The sequence below is a fragment of the Pseudorasbora parva genome, chromosome 15 (genome assembly GCF_024679245.1).
Source record: "Pseudorasbora parva isolate DD20220531a chromosome 15, ASM2467924v1, whole genome shotgun sequence".
NCBI lineage: Eukaryota > Metazoa > Chordata > Actinopteri > Cypriniformes > Gobionidae > Pseudorasbora > Pseudorasbora parva.
This window is the reverse complement of record NC_090186.1, coordinates 35,010,035-35,023,950: the sequence shown is the minus strand read 5'-3', so window position 1 is coordinate 35,023,950 and position 13,916 is coordinate 35,010,035. Positions and strand designations below refer to the sequence as shown.

The 13,916-nt window shown below is 38.3% G+C and overlaps 1 protein-coding gene across 1 annotated transcript in view; it reads left to right on the top strand.

Moving 5' to 3' along the window:
• The first annotated feature begins 2,814 nt into the window (after positions 1-2,814).
• The window catches only part of hivep2a (HIVEP zinc finger 2a), a 97,681-nt gene continuing 86,579 nt past the window's right edge, over positions 2,815-13,916 (top strand). The window contains exon 1 of the mRNA XM_067417884.1: positions 2,815-3,006. The gene's annotated coding sequence lies outside the window, so the exon portion shown is untranslated. The remainder of the gene's footprint in view (positions 3,007-13,916) is intronic.

Here is a 13,916-nt window from a genome sequence, read left to right as displayed (position 1 = left end):
AAAAACTGCCTTTTTAAAATGCAGTAAGAAAAACAAGCAGTGACTGTCGAGAAGCCTGCTGAGGTGATGGAGTTGTGGCTTGTAGGGCTGGCCTGCTCTGCTTTCTATATGTCTCTTTAGATTTTCTATTAACTTAAGAAAGTTCATAGCCTAGTTTATAGCCAATGAATGTGCAATGGCAACCATTATTCAACCACATTTGAAAAGAGAGTTTAAGGCACTGAACCGCAAGTTTTAATGCAGTTCACAGACGGTACATAGCGCAATATATCTGTCTTTTGGATACATTATCATCATGGTTGGAGTTGTGTGGGGAAAATCATGCTAATCCCTTTCCCTCTTATCAATCTCTGGTCAGGTCTGCAACAAGATCCCATGTAATTAGGGTGAATTGCCCTTACGTACGTATACCAGCATGACATTGTACACACAGAAAAATAGGGTTTTGACCCATAAAAGAACCAACATTATACAATTTTTACCACAAAAAGGTTCATAGTAGTACCTTAAGGTACGCATTTGTACTCAAAGGTACTAATATGAACCTTTTAGGAGTAAAACAGGTACAAATATGTCCTTTTAAGGGTACTGTCCCAGCGACAAGCTAAAGGTACAATTTTGACACCCTATTTTTCTGTGTGTAGAAAAGTGCACTGTAGCAGACTATAAACAGACTATCAGTGTCTCATTAAAATGTTGTTTTGTTTACAACAACATAATGCTATGGACCAAACACTGGAGAAGGCACTGGTGTTTGGACTTGTTTGTAGACATCAAAGTCTGCCCAATCAATCTAATGAAGAGAGCGAACGCACACATCTGCCCCGCTCACCCGCCTCCTGCTTACCTTTGTCCTGATTCTGCCAATTACATGTCCCTTCTTAGAAGCCTCCCACTCTAATCTCAAAGATAATGAGGAAATATTATTCATTCATTACAACTGCCTCCAGATTCAAATTTGGTTTCATAAGTGTCCTACAGTTAAAGGTATAGGGTATGTGATTTGTTCCAGATTTTTTTTTGGAATGCTGGTTGACTCTTCACATCTTGATAGCAATCACTAAGTTAAGTCTAGATTAATTTATATGTACATCTATCATCTGTGAAAGGTGTAGGACCATAAAATATTCGTCCAATCATCGGACTGAATGCAAAGATTGGACAAACATTTTATGCACCGTCCTACCTTCCTGTCAGGGTATGTATTTTCATTGCCCCATGTGCACATTGCTCATGCAGACATCACACGTCATCAGCGCATTTCATGCCATGCAGAGTTAGGCTGTGTCCCAATCATAGACTTAAAAATATGGACGTAGTGTCCGTAACGTCACCAATAGGATTCTAAAGAGCAGTTCTGAAATGTAAAGTAGAGCCGAGCTGGCCGTTGAATGGCCACAAAATGGGCAAAGAGATGGGATGTTGGCGGAGTTAAGGTGACTTGATGACTAACAGACAGACAAACAGCTATCCACCCCACGTCCTTAATTATGCAGAACTTTAAGGCTTTATATCATGTAAACGATGTTAAAAAAAAAAAAAAATCACCCCTCACAGTTGGCATGTAGTTCAAATTTAGCCGTATAGGCCAAAACCACATTTTGTACCAGGCTGTAAACATGTTTTTTTTTTCTGCTGTAAAGTTGGGAATTTTAACACGGGGCTCAATGAGAATCTGCTCCCTTTCTTGAGCCTGTCCCTAGTGGCCAGTCGATGAATTGAAGTTTACATTACTTCCGTATTGGCTTCAAGAGAGATCGCGGGAGCTTGCCGCTTGGTGTATGTTTTTTTTCTGCTGTATAATTGGCCATTTTAACATGGGGCTTAATGGGATTCTGCTCCCTTTTAGCCTAGTCTCTAGCGGGCCAGTCGATTAATTGCAGTTTAAGTCACTTCCGTGTCAGCTTCAAGAGAAACTTGGCATTTGCTTGGTCCCAATTCAAAGGCTGCATCTTTCGAAGGACTCGGACTTCAAAAGCCAAACCTGACAGAATTTTTTTTTTAGCAGTGAGGTTAAAACCTGAAAGCTTTCAGTCATTTTGTCAGATTCCGCTGAGGGTGCTATTGTAAATTGTAACTGTAATTTCCACTACTGTCCACTTGATGGCGATGCGCTCTTGCTGACTATCAAGTTAATGGTCAACAAATGGCACATAGTACTTTATGACATTGTTTACACACTGTTTTATTGTTCTTTCAGCGGTTGAAATTCGTATTAAGTGCTTACATGACAAAACATATCTCAGTAAGTTTGGGATGTATCTTTCAACATATTTTATGATGTTCCTCCATGTTTTCTGTAACATTAAAGAGGAAGTAATTAGACACGTTAAGGAGCGCCAAAATTGTTTGAATGTCGTCATAGAATGGACAGAATTTGAAAGCTGAGACTTTGTTTTATATCAAAATGAATAAGCACAAAGCTTATTGTGATTTATCGGACAAACTTTCAGGAATCCTGAAAAGTGACCCACAGACTCAACTTTCAATGTTTCAATGCGTTTGTGAATAAAATGAAAATGTGAACAACACAGGGAAATGGCTTATTATTATTACAATTAAGAAGTAGATGACAATTTTTAGTTAAAGTATGCGACCTCTGGATATTTGAACCGCTTTAAAGATTTATTTTTACATTTGTATCATTTGATATTTGAGTAAGTTGAAACTCAATACTTAGCTACATTTAAAAGTGCAACTTTTGCCAAAGAAATCCTGTTGTCACTACATCGCAATGAATTCTTGGGTAGTCCATGAAGGTTTTATCTGTTGTATCCTCACGGAATATCGTTTGTATTTTTACAGAAAATGAAGGATGCATTTGGAGGACACATTTGAAGGAGCCTTTGAATTGGGACACAGCACAAGATGTCAACACAAGCACCGCATGAAACAGCCACCTTTTACAGTTCCTACTGAACCAAAACAACAAGCTCATACTACGTACACGCCATAACTACTGTCATTTGGAAGCGATGATGGACAATCATGTCTTTGCACTCAGAGGTTAGTGGCTTGAATTTATGCTTTTCAATATGGCAACACTATCAACAGAGAAATAAATCTGCAGCAGTCAGGTACAGGTCAGTGCTTTTTAAGTTGCTTATGTTCATTATATTATTGTAATGTTATGTGCTTTGAGTTTAAGACATGATCAATTTAACGTCCATGCTTTTATTTGCTCCCTACTATGTTAATTTATTCGTTTTGTAGGAGGCATGTCTTTTGAGGTAATCTGAAGAGATTGTATGCTTTCAGATCTAGCTCTCCATTGCTAGCCTCTCAAAAAATCACCTACTGTACATTTAAACAAAAACATCTATGCAGATTATGAGCTTTTTGGGTGGAGGATGGCACACTGAGGGCTCAGGTGCTTTTTTAAATTTGAGGTCAATTCCTGAATTTGAATAGAGGTAGCAAAGAGGACATAGCATTTGAATTTGAATATGAATGAGTATTACAATTTCGTATGAGTGACACTGTTTTCAAAACTGATAATAATTTAACCAGATTTTTTTTTTTACTTTAAAAAGGCACCCTTTTTGAGCATGAGACTTCATTCAAAAACATAAAAAATTGACCCCAAACTTTTGAACCGCAGTGTAGCTTGTCAGGTGTTCGAAATGCCACCTCTAAAAATTTTAATACACTTTTATTTTTTATCATAAAAAAGTATTTTGTTGACCAAGTTGGGAGAACATTTTATTTCCCAGGAATGTTTTTTTTTTTCTTTTTTTTTTCTTTTTTTCTTGGAACTACAATTCAGAAAATTCCTTTTCCTGTTATTCCAATTCAACTTCCTGTTATATGTTTCTAATTTAGGTGCCAGTTTTTTTTATATTTTTGAATTTAGCATCCTGTATGTTCCCTTCTCCTTCTCATGCCCATTTGCTTAAAAAATGATGCATGTGGTGCGGTTTATGATGTTCCCTGTGGACTTCGAGATTTGATTGTTGTTTATTGTGTCGGGGACTTTCATCATTATCTTAACATGCTATAAATGATACAGTGTGTATATAAAACGGTTTCCATAGTCACACCACACATTCCATATCATTACTGTTTATGGTCACAGCCTGTCCAAACATACAGATCACACATACACACCTGCAGAGATATTTAAAGCACAATGTGTGTGTATCCATAATGGAGAGGTGTGAAAAGACAGATGCTCGATGAGAGGTGTGCAAACACTGTACTTTCGCTGGTTTGATGATAAAAGTGAGTTAAAAAAAAGAGGAAAACATCCACAATGACGATATGAGAGCTGGGCAAACATAATTATGAGCAATAATCACATGCAGATGCTTTTGGATGTGACCACCGAATAAGAATAACTCCCTCCTTATGCTGAAGTATTTCCATTACCTGTTCGCAATAGGTTACTCGCCAGGCCAGATTCTTGTTTAGAAATAAATGACAAAATGTTTTTCATTGCATTTATTGGCTTTTATTTTAGGCCCTAAACCAGTCACTCATGCTGCTAAACTGTTAACTGAATCATTCAACTAAATAAAATGTTGGGTTGTCTGCAGTTTTGGAGAGTAACTAGTTACATGTAATTAGATAACATATAATTCTAATTACAAAATAAATGGAACTATTATTACTGTAGTTACTGATAAAAATGTAATTCAATTACAGTTACTTATGAAAATGTTAATAATTACAGGGTTACATTTGTAAAAAGCTATGATATGTTGAATAATATAAATTTGTTGCTTTGCCTGTGTTTTAAGTGCACAATGCCTCCTGCCATTTAAAGCGACGCTATTCTGATGCTTTTGATTGGTTTTCATTTGAATTTGCAGCGCACAACATCTGGCAAATACATCAATCAATGTTGTCGCTGAATATGGAAGCTTAGCTATCCTAAATTAGCTATGTAATCTGCACATGGCACTGCAATATGTAAAATAGTAATTTCAGTATTTAAATTTACATTTTCTAATACCATGTGTGCAACATTTGGAGCAAAATTATCATTCAAATTGAATAATATAATTTACATTTGCTATTTCCTACATTAGTTTCAACATATAATTTAAACTTAGCCTATATTTTAAGGTTTTATATGTTGCAAAATGAAAATGTAGAAGTTCTTAGATATTTTTAACATGTTAAAGCAAAATGTTTATAAAATTGGTCTTTTTTTTAACTTACATTTATACTCACAGTTAAGATACTTGCAATTGCATTTTCATTCAATTTCCCTCATTGAATTTAGCAAAATTCAATGTGGAATTGAAAATGCAATCCGAGCTGACCGAGTTCCCGTCTCGCCCTATCAACTATTACATCAAGCCATTGGAAACATGGTGCATAGCAGCAGAGCTATTAAAGAATTAGTTCACTTCAAAATGAAAATCTCCTGATAATTTACCCTCGCCCACTACCCCCATCTCATCCAAGATGTTAACGACTTTGTTTCTTCAGTCAGTACAAAGCGCACATGTGACGACTAATACAAATGCCCTTTGACAAACAACGATATCGGACGATTTTGAAGGAAAGGGCTTTTGTATTAGTCTTCACATGTTCGCTTGGGGTGGTGCTTCCCCCTACGTCTAAGCATGACCTTTCCGATGTTTACGTAACCCATGGCACGTCCCAGAAAAGCTATTTAGCCAATTTAGGCTTCTGAATCCCTTCGGAGCCCTTTGAAACTGCATTGATTTGGACCTTTCAACCTGTTGGTTGTCATCAAAGTCTGTTATGTGGAGAAAAATCATCCTGGAAGGTTTTCCTCAAAACATTTTTTTTTAAACCTTTTACATTGTCATTTTGAATATTACAATGCAAACTGAAAATTGCTACTCATGAGCTTTCAATCGAAAGCTTTAGGCTACAACCTGCCTAAGAGTGATGAAAATGTGTTCCAGGAAAATAGAAAAGTAATATAATCAGATAAATTACTTTAATAATGTCATTGAAATAGTTACACTTTTAAATAGGGTAACTGGTAATCTGTAACCTATTACATTTCCAAAGTAAACTCCCCAACACTTTTTTTTTTTTTTTTTTTTTTTTTTGCAGAGCGATATCATTTTTCATTTTGTGATCTTATAGGAGCTCCTGTGTGGTTCTGTTATTGTCTTGTTTTATATCATGCATGGATACACTTTTTCATTTAATTAATTTGGTGTTCAGCCAAGAGTGTTATTTTTATTCATCATTGGTGTATCTTTAGAATAGTTTCAGCAGTCACACTTCACTACGACTGTGTTGTCTTTTATTAAAAGGCTTTATTAAGATAACAATTCTTTTCATTGACTATACTCAATGAATCTCACTGCATTTGACAGACAACCAGAATTCAAAAATGAGCCAATGGCTTAAAACATGCGGTTTGATTGTGAGAATGATGTCCTTCCTGATCTGTGGAAAAACATGAGGACAGAATCCGTGTGTGCCAAGTCCACCGTGGAAAACATTTGCACTTCCAGGCATCAATGTATTACCGCTTTCTGTCAGTTGTCAACATCAAACGCACCGCTTCTGTCTCACGGGATAGAGGAGTCTGCAATCACTGCTCTTTTATCTCATGGAAACATGTTAACTACCTTTTTGCCTGTGTGATTTCCAGGGTCCTGGAAAATGAGATAGATGTTCTGGGATGGGGTAGCGCACACTCAAAGTCATACTGACCATGAAAAAGAAAACAATTACAGGTCTTAGGGTGAACAAATTATCCGTGCAAGTTAATACACTATATAATACTTCCTTGCGATAATCTTTAATCAAAATCTGAGAAGTAACTTCCGTTCTGGAAACGTTGTTTCTTCTCAGATGATGTCAGTTTGACGTTTTATGTTTGAAAATGCTTAACCGATCCCCTCCAACTGTTAGTCTGCTGTGAGCGAGAGATGGAGAGGAGGAACGCTGAGGTAAAACTCTGCCCTCTGTTCAATATTCCGTTTCACTTGGAAATACGTCACAGCACTGAAGAAATCTCACTCGCTACTTCCGGTTCACTGGGACTCATGGATGCACTGTTTTGGGCTTCAAATTTTGGGCTGCGATTATAATGTGTGAAAACTCCAATTGTATTCATCTGAAAAAAGAATGTCATATATACCTAGGATGGCTTGAGGGTCAGTAAATTATGGTATAATTTTTATTTCTGTGTAAACTATCACTTTAAGGTAGCATTTGATCAGATGCAATATCATTCTCAACCACCAGAGGTCTTGAGGCAGCTCTTCAAACTAGGGAGAACTTATGACTGACTTTGAAAACTTATTTCCAAGTACTATTTTTCAAAATTTCATATAGATAAAATCTTAGTACATGAAAAAAACTAAGCGTTAAAGATTAATTTAGTGGTCCCGATGGTGTTCTTTCAATAGATATTAATTAAAGATCTGTGATTCATTATAAACCAGGCAAGTGACCTCTTGTATTTGAACAAACGGCGGCATTTTCTTTTATAGTCAGCAGACCCATTAAAACAGTATTTGAAATGGTATGGACTCTTGAGACTTTAGGTGTGTCTTTTAGGCTTTTGTCATTTTTATATGGTAGTTTTACAGCTTTGGTGCATGAGATGAAAGGAGTTCATTGGCAAGGATTCACACATTAGTGCCCTGCCTTATCACAGAGACAACCCGACCTTTGTCAACTGTAACATATTCTTATGTAATTTCCTGGCAGTGCTATAAGAGCAGAAAGAAAGCTCTGGGATTCCTGAGAATGACGTGTTCCGAGTATGAGGTTAATCACAGGGATGTGAAATCCGCACAATCGTCGCAGATTACTGGAGGTAAAACTAGGAGTGGAAAAGGGAGAGGCAGATCCCTCTGTGTAAGCTCTGCTGTTGAAGCAATATTACACCATTTCTACTGGAGAAACAGATACAGCCTTGGGCTATATTCCTCTGTGTCATATATAGGCGAGAATGTGTACGTGACATCTCTCAGATTGTTGAAGTGCGACGAGAAGTGGGGCTCTGTGTCTTTAAGAAAGCATGAGGAAGTTCACCACTGTATTGACATCTTGCTCACAAAGAATGAGGCTTTAGATTAGCTATTTTTGTGCAAAATATTTCAGGTATTCTTTGTTTCATAAAGGAATAGAAAGTGTAGAACAAAACACACTACTGTTTTTGAAAGAAGTCTCTTATGCTCTTATGCTTTGATCAAAAATACATTACATTAAATATCATTACAATGTAACTTAATTATTAAAATTGTATTTGTATCATGTGATTTAACCCTGTGATGGTGATTTGGTGCTTAATAACGTTTCTTATTATTATCAATGTTGAAAACAGTTGCTTAATGGGCTTCTTAATGTTGTTGATACATTTACTGTTACTTTTGATCAATTTAATGCACCCTTGCAGACTATAAGTATTAATCCATGGTCTTTTGGTCTTTTTTTGACAAATTATTTTTTTGATGTTGCTCAAAACTACTTTTAAGTCTTACTACTTTAAAACTCACCCGTCATGCAGTTCTAGAAAATGAAAGACAAAGGAATACATGAATATTTCATGCTTACACCAGAATTTATTTCTGGTTGAATACAAACACACACACATACATGCACACAGTCACGAACAAAGATCTGTGGCACAGCAGCACATACAGATATACTGGACGTACAAGGCCCTCCCATTATTTCCTTGCTTGTAAACAAAAGCTACAACTTCTGTATTTGATATATGGATGTATATAAATGAAGATGCAGAGGAGGAGAATATATATGTCAGTCATCACAGTCATGTTTTGCTTCTAGGAGTGGTGATCACTTCTGGGGAAAAAGTGCGCATTGTGATTCATGACATTCAAACGCTTATAATAGCACGGAGCTGTGTTTTTATCCGGTCCACCGATAATTAACTGAGAGCAGCTCTGTGCTGCTGGGAACACCCTCGGTGTCCTTGAGCAAATGACTCTGCACTGAATACATTCAGACACCTGCACAGGCACTCAACAGAAGCAAACGCCAACCAGTGCAGCAAGATGACTTGATAAATGTTGATGAAGCATGCCCTTTGGGTCAAATGCGGACATTTCCATTTCCACTTTATTTCCTGTGGGAAAGCGTCATTGGCTGTGATGTCTAAGCTGGTCCGGCAACTCTGATTTATGTTTGCCGGTTGTCGAATATGCTTGGGTGACTCAGAAGCCAGTGTTTCTTTGGGGATGCCCTTGCTGAGGATTACTGAGGAGATCCCTATTGCCAATGTGATGGGAACTCCAGGTCACGACTGATGTGATCACGAGCTCCTTAAAGGAAACGTAAGCCACTCTAACCTAGCCAGTAATCCATTTAACACAATACAGAACAGATGCATCACTCCTGGCAAGACAATACCCATTTCATATCCCAAATAGGGTTTTTCCTAATTTTCTAGGGTCTTTATAATGAGCTAATTATATTTTCCATATCCTATCCCTTAAAGATGTTCGTAGATTGGAAGGAAGGAGGCGGGAACCGGCGAACATTTAATAACTTTAATTTCAAAATAAATAAACAAAACGAAAGTAAACCGCAGGCAGCCCCTCACGGACGACTGCCCGCCCATACACACACATAATAAAACGTGGGCAGCCCCTCACGGACGACTGCCCGCCCATACACACACATAATAAAACGTGGGCAGCCCCTGACGGACGACTGCCCACACACATAATAAAACGTAAGCAAAACATAACATAAAATCCAGGCCTGGTCCTCTCTCGCCTTTGCTCCTCCTTTTATGCTCCCGTCACATGGCCGCGAGACAAGACCGATGTGTCATGCAGCTGGCACTCATTAACACTCGTCACCGGCCCGCTCTCGCGGTCCCTCGCCCCGCTGCTTGCCACAGTGCACTATGTTGTATTTTTGCTGTAAAATATCCAAAAACCACCAGGCCAGTGTTATATATTTTGTTCAGTTGAGTTCAATATTTCTAAGAACTATTTTTCAGAACAAATTTTCCAACTATTTTTAAATTGTAAAAAAAATTGCTATTTTAACCAATGAGCCGGGACATCTGAGGGAGTCGCCTGTCAACTGTGTCATATCAGCGTTACCCTCGGTTTCCGCTTTACTCTTAGCAGTGTGCAACAAGTGTCACAGCAGCCGCTGAGCAAACGCGCAGAGTTCCATCATAACATCATTTTAAACACACTTAAATGTATCTAATATGATAAACAGAGCTGTGTTACCTCATACTCATGACCGGAGAAGCGGAAATAGCGCCGGCGACTGTGTCACGTCATAATAAAAGTCCCGCTTCTCGCAAGCCGTGTGTTTGCGTAACAATTGCTCCAGCGGCCTTGCTCAGCTCCTTCAACACTCTGTCCTGCTCTGCTTCATATTACAGTAACGTAATAATCACATCCATGAACATGATTTCAGCCTGAATCCTATCTCGATTCTTTTCCACTGGCTGTGAGGTGAAAATCGCATGTCCAAGATTCTACACTCACTTGGCGTCATCATGTCGTTCCAAATCTGTAAGACTTTCGTTCATCTTCGAAACACAAATTAAGATATTTTTGATGACATCCGAGTGCTTTCTGAACCTCAGAAAAGCCCAGACAGTTAGTAAAGGCATTGTTAAAATAGTCCATATGACTACAGTTGTTTAACGTTAATACTATGAAGCGATGAGAATAGATTTCTAGGCTAGCAAAATAGGTAGACGCACCCTAGCAGCAGCAAATCTAATCTGCCGCGAGTATCTAGCAACTCTCAATACACTTCTGAGCTGTAAAAAACAAACTGTTCGGACCAATCACATTGTGTATAGAGTCGGTGGGCGGGGCTTAACATAGTGACGGCAGAGTTGCGCTTGCGTGCTACTAGTAAACACAGAGGCTGTCCAACGCCGGTCTTTCGAATCAGCTTTGACCGAGACTGGAATACTTGGAGTTAAAGGGGGGGGTGAAATGCTGTTTCATGCATACTGAGCTTTTTACACTGTTAAAGACTTGGATTCCCATCCTAAACATAGACAAAGTTTCAAAAACTAATGTTGGACGTTTGATGGAGTATTTCTGTGTCAAAAATACTCCTTCCGGTTTCTCACAAGTTTCGGAGAGTTTTTTTCGAGTATGGGTCTACTTGACGTTAAAAGATCGGAAGGTCCTTGTATGGGCCGTACGGGCTCTTCTCCTCAAATGACCAGAGCGAGAACAAATGCACAGCGCCCACAAACACTACACTCACTGCAGTCACAGGACTTCACCAAATCAACAACATACCCAAAGAAGTGTGTTTTTGATGGAGTGGTGACGATAAAGGTTCACAATCTTGCTTTGGAAGCAGGTGGTGAGTAAAACAGCTTCAAAGGTCTATGTTGTTGGCTATCGTCGCGTGAGTAAACATCAGTAAACAACACAATCGTATAGTTAATTTATCAATGAAGCATGCGATGTAATTTATGGTGTATGTTTAAATACATTTGTTTAGCCGACCACTATAGGTGTCTGTTTGTTTATTGTAAAACCACCCCAAACATAAACCTAGGGGGGGGACGTTCACACAAAAAGCACATTCAAATGCACTACTCCATTGTTTTTCTATGTAACACTATAACACAGTCTGACGTGCAAAACCGTTTTGGTTGCTACTGCTAAGGTTTAGTCGCATACAATAGTTCATAAGCCAAATCATGTCATCATATACCACGGGTAAACAAACGCAAATGTTGACAGGCCACTAAATACAGTACATACCACAGAGACGGACGTCCTGCTGTTGTTGCTTCTCCTGTTCAACTTATTTTAGCCTCCGGATCTGATTCTGGATCATATTAGTTGAATCTGATTGATAGCCATGGTTTATTTAGGGTAACGTTTTCTTTTCCACGCATGACGATGTCAGCTTTCAGAAGCTCTCGTGCTGTAGCTGCGCGCTCGTCATTCTTTAGCTCCGCGCACACTATACGCCTCCAGCCACTCTGTTTTTTTCGGAAAGACTCGGTACAGCCTATCTTTCTTTTATAAATATAATAAAACTAAAGACTTTTCGGAGATATGAAGGATGCAGTACTACTCTATAGGTACTCAAGATTGACATGAGAGTGACTGAAACTGAGTGTTTCACCTCCCTTTAAGCTTTTCTCTGAGAAAAGAACAATGACTTCAGTGCCGTTCTTTCTTAAAAAGAGATGTGTTCTAAGGTTTTGCTGACCAGATACAGTGAATATTTATTCACTTGTTGCGCTATTCTATTGCGTGCAGAGGGAGTTTGAAAGACAACCGTTTATCCCGCCCCTCGGATTGAGCTCTGTCAATATTGAGTTTCCAGACCAAACATCTTGATGTGGGTCTAGCTTGTCAGGCTACTACTTTTGTCAGGCTACTACTTTTGCGACAATCTCTTCTCTTCAATGCCATGCGATTCACATAGTAAAGATAATTGAAATGCTGTGTTTCAACCTTAATGTTATGAAGTGAGTACTTTTTGTGGGCAAATAAAAAAAAACTCTTTTAGGGATTTAAAAGTATTCTCGCTTCATAACATTAAGGTTGAACCACAATATTTTAACGATGTCTTTACTACCTTTCTGGGCCTTGTTGCAATATTGTTGCTGTCTATGGCTGGTTCAGCAACCTCTCGGATTTCATCAAAAATATCTTCATTTTTGTTCCAAAGATGTACGAATGTCTTATGGATTTGGATTGACGTAATTAATGACGGAAATGAAATGTTGGGGTAAACTAACCCTTTAAACTAAAGCCTCTAACAAGCCTTCCTGCATTTTGGCTTCCCACAATTAAAATGAAAGATTTTTATGGCCCTCAGGGCGACCTGTGGTCCCCCACAATGTGGGCAAAAGCTGATTCACACATGAAATGAACAGCAACAAATATATATATTAAATATATATAAAATAGGGTTCATCAACTGTTTGGTTACCCATTTCTTCAAAATATTTTATGTTATGTACAGCAGGTGTTTCTATGACCCAAAATTTATAAATAATACAATGATATTCCAGCTGTACTCAGATTTCGAGAGCGAAATTTTGACCTGTGTGGAAATCAAGACAATGCATTTACATGACACTTATATAATCAAAATATGACCAAATTCTCATTAATATTAGAAGGTTATATTATTATTTTTGTTTGTGTCTTTAACAATAACACACACGTGTGATGGCCATGATGTTTCTTTTAATGTTTAGAAATGTCTTTCTTTCCTTGAGGTCTTTGTTTGGACATTAAAGTGTTTTCATGATCTAAAATTATAATTAATACAGGGATATGGCGTAATCAGACTGCAGTATTGATTTAAAGTATGGCAATCTGGATTCAGCATTTTCGTGACACTTACATATAATCAAAATATGACCAAATTCTCATTAATATCAGAATATTCTGTATGTAAACAGTCAATAATGCAGAGTTGACAGTTACTGTAGGCAATTTTTCTTTCCTAAACAATGTGTCATACATGGAGGCAGGGAAACTGATTTATTATTTTTTATAGAAAATGGAAAAATGTGATGTTGAAAAGTGCAACAGTTCATAGATGATATACATCTTGGTAGGCTAGATACTAAATCTCAATCTGTCATTTAATAGCTGCTCCTCTAACATTATAAAAGGGCATTTCAAAATGAAATCTTGTGATGTGCAATTCAAGGAGACCTAATGTCAGTGCGCGTTCTCGCCCTGCCCTGATGCATCAAATTGCAGGAACGCAAGACATCTGTCGCGGTTTGGAGTCAGAGGAGTTCGTTCTGGAGAAATTTCACCTAGGGAGTTCCCTCCTCCTATCAAGACATGGAAGAGACCGGGGGGTAGTCTCGGTCAACCCCACTCCCGCCTCACCCCCTCCCCCCTCCTCCACGGGGACGCGCGCTGGGGGATCCGATGACGTCACACTCACACTGACACAAACACGCAGATTCTCTCTACTTCTCCCTCTCTCGCTTTTCTATTCTGGGAAGCGACGCTAGGAATAAC